General features: G+C 51.6%; 1 long non-coding RNA gene across 1 annotated transcript; it reads left to right on the top strand.

Annotated features, from left to right (window-relative positions):
- Positions 1-4050: 4050 nt before the first annotated feature.
- On the top strand, positions 4051-6921 carry LOC135362070 (uncharacterized). Its single transcript, XR_010406379.1, has 3 exons — positions 4051-4282; positions 5767-6026; positions 6130-6921. It is a non-coding gene; the product is annotated as an uncharacterized LOC135362070 (long non-coding RNA).
- Positions 6922-7294: the final 373 nt, after the last annotated feature.

Below are 7294 nucleotides of genomic sequence, written 5' to 3'. Positions count from 1 at the left end.
GTGAAGATTAGTGAAACAAATATGGCAAAATGCTGATAATTGCCAAAGCTGGGTGATGTGCATGAGGCCCACTGCACTATTTCTGTGTATGTCTAGACATTTTCATCAAAAGAAGTATAAAATAAGTAAACCTATTAAATATAAAAAATTTGCATGTTTACATATACATATAAATAGATATAAATAAATCTATTACATTTTATACTGATTTTCCATATCAAAAATCTTATGTAACAATTTGAATTTGTGTTGGTAAAATTGTATTTGTTGAAGTTCTTTTCAGCATCTTTTTTTTTTTTTTAAGATTTTATTTATTTATTTAACAGAGAGAGACACAGCGAGAGAGGGAACACAAGCAGGGCGAACGGGAGAGGGAGAAGCAGGCTCCCCGCAGAGCAGGGAGCCCGATGCAGGGCTCGATCCCAGGACCCTGGGATCATGACCTGAGCCAAAGGCAGACGCTTAATGACTGAGCCACCCAGGCACCCCTCTTTTCAGCATCTTTCAAGTGCACCTTATCCTTTCTTTGTATCCAAGATAAAAGTCACATGCTTCCTGGTCTGTTACATTAATAAAACCCAACTGTTCTTTCTACATTCCCATCTCTGCACTAGGACATAAATCTCATTAGGGCAAAATGTTTGTTCGTTCACTGATGTGCCCTAGCACCTGTAACACTAATATTTGTTGAATGAATAACTACTTTTTGCCCCAAAAGTACTCTAAATTGTGAATAATCATTTCATAAATTTGAACAATGTTTCCATTCAACACAACCTGATGAGGAGCCAATCCAACTTTTCAGTAATTAATGAATGAATATAGCATCAGTTCTGTATCTTCTTTTCAGAATTTCTTTTTTATAATCTATACATTTTACAAACCTGATAATATAGTATGATCACACATTAGGATCACTGGTAGATTACAAAAGATTCACTTTAAATTGTTCCAAAAGTATATTTATGAATCTCAGCAGAAAACATCTAAAAACATCTACACTTTTCTCAAATACAACTACACAACACAGCTCAATAAAGGGAAGTCAATTTGGTGTCCTGAGCAGGTGGGTTACTCCTGGGTTAGCCTAATAACAAGTTTCATCTGTAAATGGTGTCCCGTCAGGAAACCCAGGAATGGGTCATAGTCTGCAAAGCCCAAAGCAACATCAGACGAAAACTGGCTTCAGAGCAAGTAAGAAATGTTTGTGGTTTTTAAAAAGATTTTATTTATTTATTTGTTTGTTTGTTTGTTTGTTTGTTTGTTTATTTATTTATTTATTTAAGAGAGAGGGAGAATGCATACAAGCAGGGGGAGCAGCAGAGGGAGAGGGAGAAGCAGGCTCCCAAGGAGCAGGGAGCCCGATGCGGGACTCGATCCCATGACCCCGGGATCATGACCCGAGCCGAAGGCAGATGCTTCACTGAATGAGCCTCCCAGGCGCCCCAAGAAACGTTTTTTGAAGGACAAAATTCCTTACTGGTTGCTTCTTAAGGCCATGTAGCCGGCAAAAGTGGATTCTAGTGATTTCAGACACTGTTACTCTGTTAACTGCTTATTTGGGCTAGGCCACCGAATAAACAGATGAGAGAAAGTTGAAGACTTCAAGCTGGCTTCTCCACTTTTCATGCAGGGCTGGATGACTCAGAGCCAGGAAAGCGTTGACCCTAAAAGACAAAATAGTTATTTTACCAACAAAATGGGTTTATTCAGGAAGAGCAGAGGAACTGCAACCGAGGACAAGCGCCCTGTGGGCACCGCGGGCCAGCCTGGAGACCCAAGGCGAGGAGGCTCTTTATAGAGAAGGCGGGGCTTCTCTATAAAGTGGCACGGAGGGCCTTTGGAGGGCCAGGCTTCTCGTTGGCGGCAGGTGATGGCAGCTTGCGGAGCAGGGCCGAGAGGAAATCTTCCCTCTTCCTGCTGAACTATGCAGCAAGTGGTAAGGCATGCGTTTCCCCTTCAGGGCGCCCTGACTTTATGTTACTTTATTTTTAAAAAGATTTTATTTATTTGAGAGAGAGAATGCGCACAAGCAGGGCGAGGGGCAGAGGGAGAAGCAGGCTCCCCGCCGAGCAGGGAGCCGATGCGGGGCTCAAACTTGGGACCCCGGGATCGTGACCTGAGCCGAAGGCAGACGCTTCGCCGGCTGAGCCACCCAGGCGCCCCATCTTCCTGACTTCGTTTAAGTGAGGTTTCCTTTACTCCTTTTCGGAAAAGCAGTAGTGGGAGGGGAGGAGGAGGCCTCTCTCGAGTCCCGGCCTCAAGGGGCCCGCGGATTAGCTGCTGAGGTCTCACTGGCAGGTGCGGGCAGGGGTGGGGCTGCGCGCGGCCCTTGGAATCTCTGAGCTTCGTGGGCAGAGGTGGGCGGCCGCCGGGGAAACAGCCTCAGCGGCGTCTCTGCACAGCGGCCAGGCCCCAGGGCAGGCGAGCGGTCAGTCGCGCGGCACCACCTCCATCCCAGCGGTCCTCCGGAGGGTGACCTCGCTAGCCTGAGTATGGGCGGGGCCTGGGACTGCTGCGACCGGTCCAACGCTGCGAAGGCGACAGAGCGCCTGATGCGGCCAACAGAAGCCCCTACCGGCCGAGGTCAGCACCCCCAGAACCTTCGCTCCGCCCCCAAAGCCCCGAGGGTGTCCTGGGAGGAGTGCGGGCCACTGGGTGGGAGAGAGAGGTTCTGTGTCACCACCTGCCCCAGGTGAGCCTGCAGGAGACGCAGCCCAGGAGTGAGCCCGTCAACCTCCAAAACCGAGCAGGAGAAAAACGCGGGGCTGTTTTACTTATTTATGTATCTGACAGAGACACAGCGAGAGCGGGAACACAAGCAGGGGGAGTGGGAGAGGGAGAAGCAGGCTTCCCGCGGAGCAGGGAGCCCGATGTGGGGCTCAATCCCAGGACCCTGGGATCATGACCTGAGCCGAAGGCAGACGCTTAACGACTGAGCCACCCAGGCGCCCCTTTATTGTTATTTTTTTAAAGATTTTATTTATTAGAGAGAGAGAGAGACAGCGAGAGAGGGAACACAAGCAGGGGGAGTGGGAGAGGGAGAAGCAGGCTCTCCGCTGAGCACGGAGCCCGATGCGGGGCCTGACCTCAGGACCCTGGGATCATGACCCGAGCCGAAGGCAGACGCCTAACGGCTGAGCTACCCAGGCGCCCCTTCACCTGCTGTTATTATTTTTAAAGATTTTATTTATTCATTTGACAGAGACACAGCGAGAGAGGGAACACAAGCAGGGGGAGGGGCAGAGGGAGAAGCAGGCTCCCCACCGAGCAGGGACCCCCCGGGATCACGACCTGAGCCGAAGGCAGACGCCCAACGACTGAGCCGCCCAGGCGCCCCGCAAGGCTGTTTTAAAAGAACAGACGCATTCAGTCCACCCCAGTGTCTGCTCTTGAGTCCACACCCTGACGGAGCCACTGGGGAGCCCTATGAAAAAGGGGGGGCGGTGGCTCACAGTCCAAGGACAACGCTGGGGTCCAATACACAGGACCGCCTCACACATGATCTTTAATTTCTTTCTGACTGGATTTGGTGGTGTAGACAAGGTCCAGGAAGAATATAGCGCCCCCACCCCTCGTCTCAAGTAAGGAAGAAACCACTCAAAATGCTCAATGACAATCTCTGTGGCATAAGCCCTGACACTCCTCAGTGACCTTGGGTTGATCCCTTAACTGCTGCAATTTATTCACTCGATGAATGTTGAGCTGCTGTGCCCCGGCTGCCGGGGACACAGCTGGTGACATGATGAGAAGGACGCTTCATCCCGTAGCTGGGGCCTGGCCGGGGAGAGACGCAGTGCAGTAAAGCATGGATGAGGCCAGCTGAGACAGTGGTGAGTGGGTAGGGGCTGGGGTGCGCCAGGGGGTGCTTTTCCACAGGTGGCATGTGAGCAGATGTGCAGTGACAGAGGTGGAGCACAGGAAGACCCAGAGGATGCTGAGATCAGAGGCATGGCATGTGGGAAATTCCTGGGGTAGGAATGAGTGTGGAGTGTAGGGGCAGTGATAAGACCTCCGTGGGGAGCAGGAGGCACAGTTTGCAGAGTGGGAGGGATAAGTTTTTGTTGTTTACAAGCCACCCAGTCCATGCTGTTTTGTTCCAGCAGCAAAGGGATGAAGACGGAAATCGGCGCAGAGCAGTGGGCTCCTGCCACTGTTACAAACACCTAGAAAGCGGGGACGTGGCTTTGGAGCCGGGTGACGGGCAGAAGCTGGAGGCGCTCTGAGGAGCTAGGAAAGGCGCCCTGCTGTGCTTGGACCTGCAGTGGTGACTCCGTTGAGGGTGCGGAAGGGAAGGGGAGGGCTGTGGAGCTCTAATCCAGAGGAATCGCTGGGTAATCCTGACCGGGATGTGGGAGGAAATGTGGGCGAGAGGGCCACTCTGACGGCCTCTGACGGACGTGGGAGCACATTAGGGGCTACGTGGGGAGGGGCCGTCTTGTTAGAAAGGGCAAAGAACGAGCCTCAGTTGGGTTCATAGCCTAGTGATTTATTGAAGGTAGGACTTGCAAGGGATGGAATTGGATACGTGGCTGAAGCCCTTTCCACGCAAACTGTTGAAGGTGTGGTTTGCCTGCTCCTGACTGCTTATGACAAAATGTGAGAAGAGAGACATGAAATCATTAAGCAGAAAGAAAGCAGAACTTAAAGATTTGGAAAAGTCTCAGCCTATCCATATTGCAAAAAATGAGAGCACTAGAGTGTGGCCAAGTGACTGACAAGGTCAGTATGGGTCAGCTGTCTCCACAGAAGCCGGGGGCTACTCTCCGAGACAATGGAAGCAGCAGTTCAGAGATCAACGGAGCTGCCGTTCCCATCAAAGGAGGGGCCCCTGGTGCCTGTGGGACCTCGGCAGGTGCTGCCCGGCGCCACTCCTCTGCTGCCCCAGGTGTGGCTCTGCGGGGCCCTGGTGTGGTAGGGGCTGTGGTGGCCTCCACTCTGGGAGGTGCAGTGCCGTCTCTGCCAGTGTGCAGGGTGCACGGGCTCAGGGTGCATGAAACCTCTGCCCAGGTTTCGAAGGACAGAGCTGCCTGGAGCCTGGGCACAGGAGCCCAGGCCCGGAGAGCTGCCGTGGGCCATCCCATGGAACTGTAGGGGTGATGTTACCACCTTGCGAGGCAGAGCACTGCGCTAAAGAGGATTCTTTTTTTTTTTTTTTTAAGATTTTATTTATTAATTTATTTGAGAGAGAGAGCGAGCACAAGAGGGGGGAGCGGGAGAGGGAGAAGCAGACTCCCTGCTGAGCAGGGAGCCCGATGCAGGACTCGATCCCGGGACTCCAGGATCATGACCTGAGCTGAAGGCAGTTGCTCAACCAACTGAGCCACCCAGGCGCCCTAAAGAGGATTATTCTTAAGCCTTAGATCTTGTGGAGTTTGTCTTGTGGTTGGACTTACTTGGGATCACTCTCCCCTTTCTTCTTTACTATTTCTCCCCTTTGGAGTGGGAATGTGTCCCATCATTGTATCTGGGAAGCACATGATTTGTCTGGTTTCAGAGGTTCCCAGCTGGAGAGGAATCTGCTACCTCAGGTCCGACTTCAAAGTAGGAGCTGGAGTGCTTTAGGACTCTGGGGCTGTTGGGATGCAGTGAGTGCATTTGCATGTAGGAAGGACATGAATTTTATGTCAGGGGCTGAATTCTGTCCTCCCAAAGTTCATGTTGAAACCCTAGCCCCCCCTAGTGTGATGGTATTAAAAGACGGGACCTTTGGGAGGGATGTGGTCATGAGGGTGCAGACACTAATGGGGATTAGTGCCCTTACAGAAGACGCTGCTGGGAGGTCCTGTGCCCGTCTGCCACTCGGAGACATAGTGGGAAGATGGGTGCCCGAAGCAGGAAGCGGCCCTCCCCACAGACTGAATCTTCGGGCTCCTGCAGATGGTGAGGAATACGTGTCTTGCTGAAGCCCCCAGTCTATGCTATACTTGTGATGGCAGCCAGAAGAGACCAAGAATGGCAACCTGCAGAGTGGAAAATCCTCCCAAGAAGCAGCAAGTCCCTGGGGGCCCTGGAGGCATTTTAAGGTGGGGATTTTAGTGTTGGAAGTCTGTTTGCCTGGCCTTTGGGGCTGAAGGAGCGGGTAAGTGGCAGATTTCCGAGCGGTTACCAATCCTTCCCACCCTGCAGGCCCGCCCCTTTGCTCCTGCTTTCACTGCTCCCTTCCAGCCGTGGACTCCGGCCTCGTCCACGTGACTTCTCTGGCCAACGAGACATCAGGAAACCCGCTCCAAGCAGGGGCTTGAAACGCCTTCCCCTGCTGTGCAGCAGCATGTGAGTAAGCCCAGGCCAGGCTGATCTCCACGCTGCCCTCTTACAGCCCCTCCTCTGCTCTGTCCGGAGCCTCCCTCTGGCCCTCCCTGTGAGGACACTCGTGGAAGCATTTAGGGCCCACCTGCGAAATCCAGGACAGTCCCCCATCTCAAGACTCTCAATTTAGTTGTCCACAAAGATCGCTTTTCCATAGAAGGCAACATTTACAGGGATGAGGACCCGATATTTTGAGGGGCAGTGTTCAGCCCTGCCAGCTCCCTAACAGATGACAGCTGACCGTTGATGCGGGAGTGAGCCTGCGGCCAGTCAGAGAATCTCAGCTGCCCCAGAGGAACTGCTGGCCACGGAATCCTGAACTGATAAGTGATCCTTGTTTTAAACCATTAAGTTTTGGAGAGGTTTGCTATGCAGCAAAAGCTGACTGAGACATGATGATTTGGGTTGACTGACAGCACCTGAAAGCCGCTTCCCACCCCATCCTGTCCCTCTGGATTTGGTTTATTTCTCAACATGCCTCGTGAAAATATTAGAACAGCGATTTCCTTAGTAATTAGAAGGGTCTCTTTCCCACATTTGCCTCTGTTGCTCATCACTAAAACCATGAACCAAACTTTGCAAAATAAAACCAGTCTCATACGGGCAAGATAAGAAAGGAGCGAACACCCCCTGAAGTTATTTCTCTAATTTCTGTATTTACCTGTGTGTGTATGGATGTACTTTTTCCTAGCTCATATATTGCACAAATATGACTGTTTTGAGACACCAAATGTACTTTGACAGTAGGCGGCAACCTGGTTTTACAGAAGGTTACTTTCTGGTCTGTTCATATTAATACCAAAGGGTTTAGCCCTCTGCTACAGCTCGTATTCTGTGAGCTCATGGAATTCTCTATGGGAGTAGGTGTTGACTGCACTCTCACATCTGCATATGTATGTGTGAGTGAGTGTGTCTGCCCCTAAGATCTCCACGGATCACCCTGTCGGTGCTCCAGCTCCCACCTTGTACCCGACACCTCCTGACT

This window comes from Mirounga angustirostris, unplaced genomic scaffold (genome assembly GCF_029215605.1).
Source record: "Mirounga angustirostris isolate CCGP_5_RB_7025 unplaced genomic scaffold, mMirAng1.0.hap1 SCAF_1, whole genome shotgun sequence".
Classification (NCBI taxonomy): domain Eukaryota; kingdom Metazoa; phylum Chordata; class Mammalia; order Carnivora; family Phocidae; genus Mirounga; species Mirounga angustirostris.
This window is presented reverse-complemented; position numbering and strand designations above follow the sequence as displayed.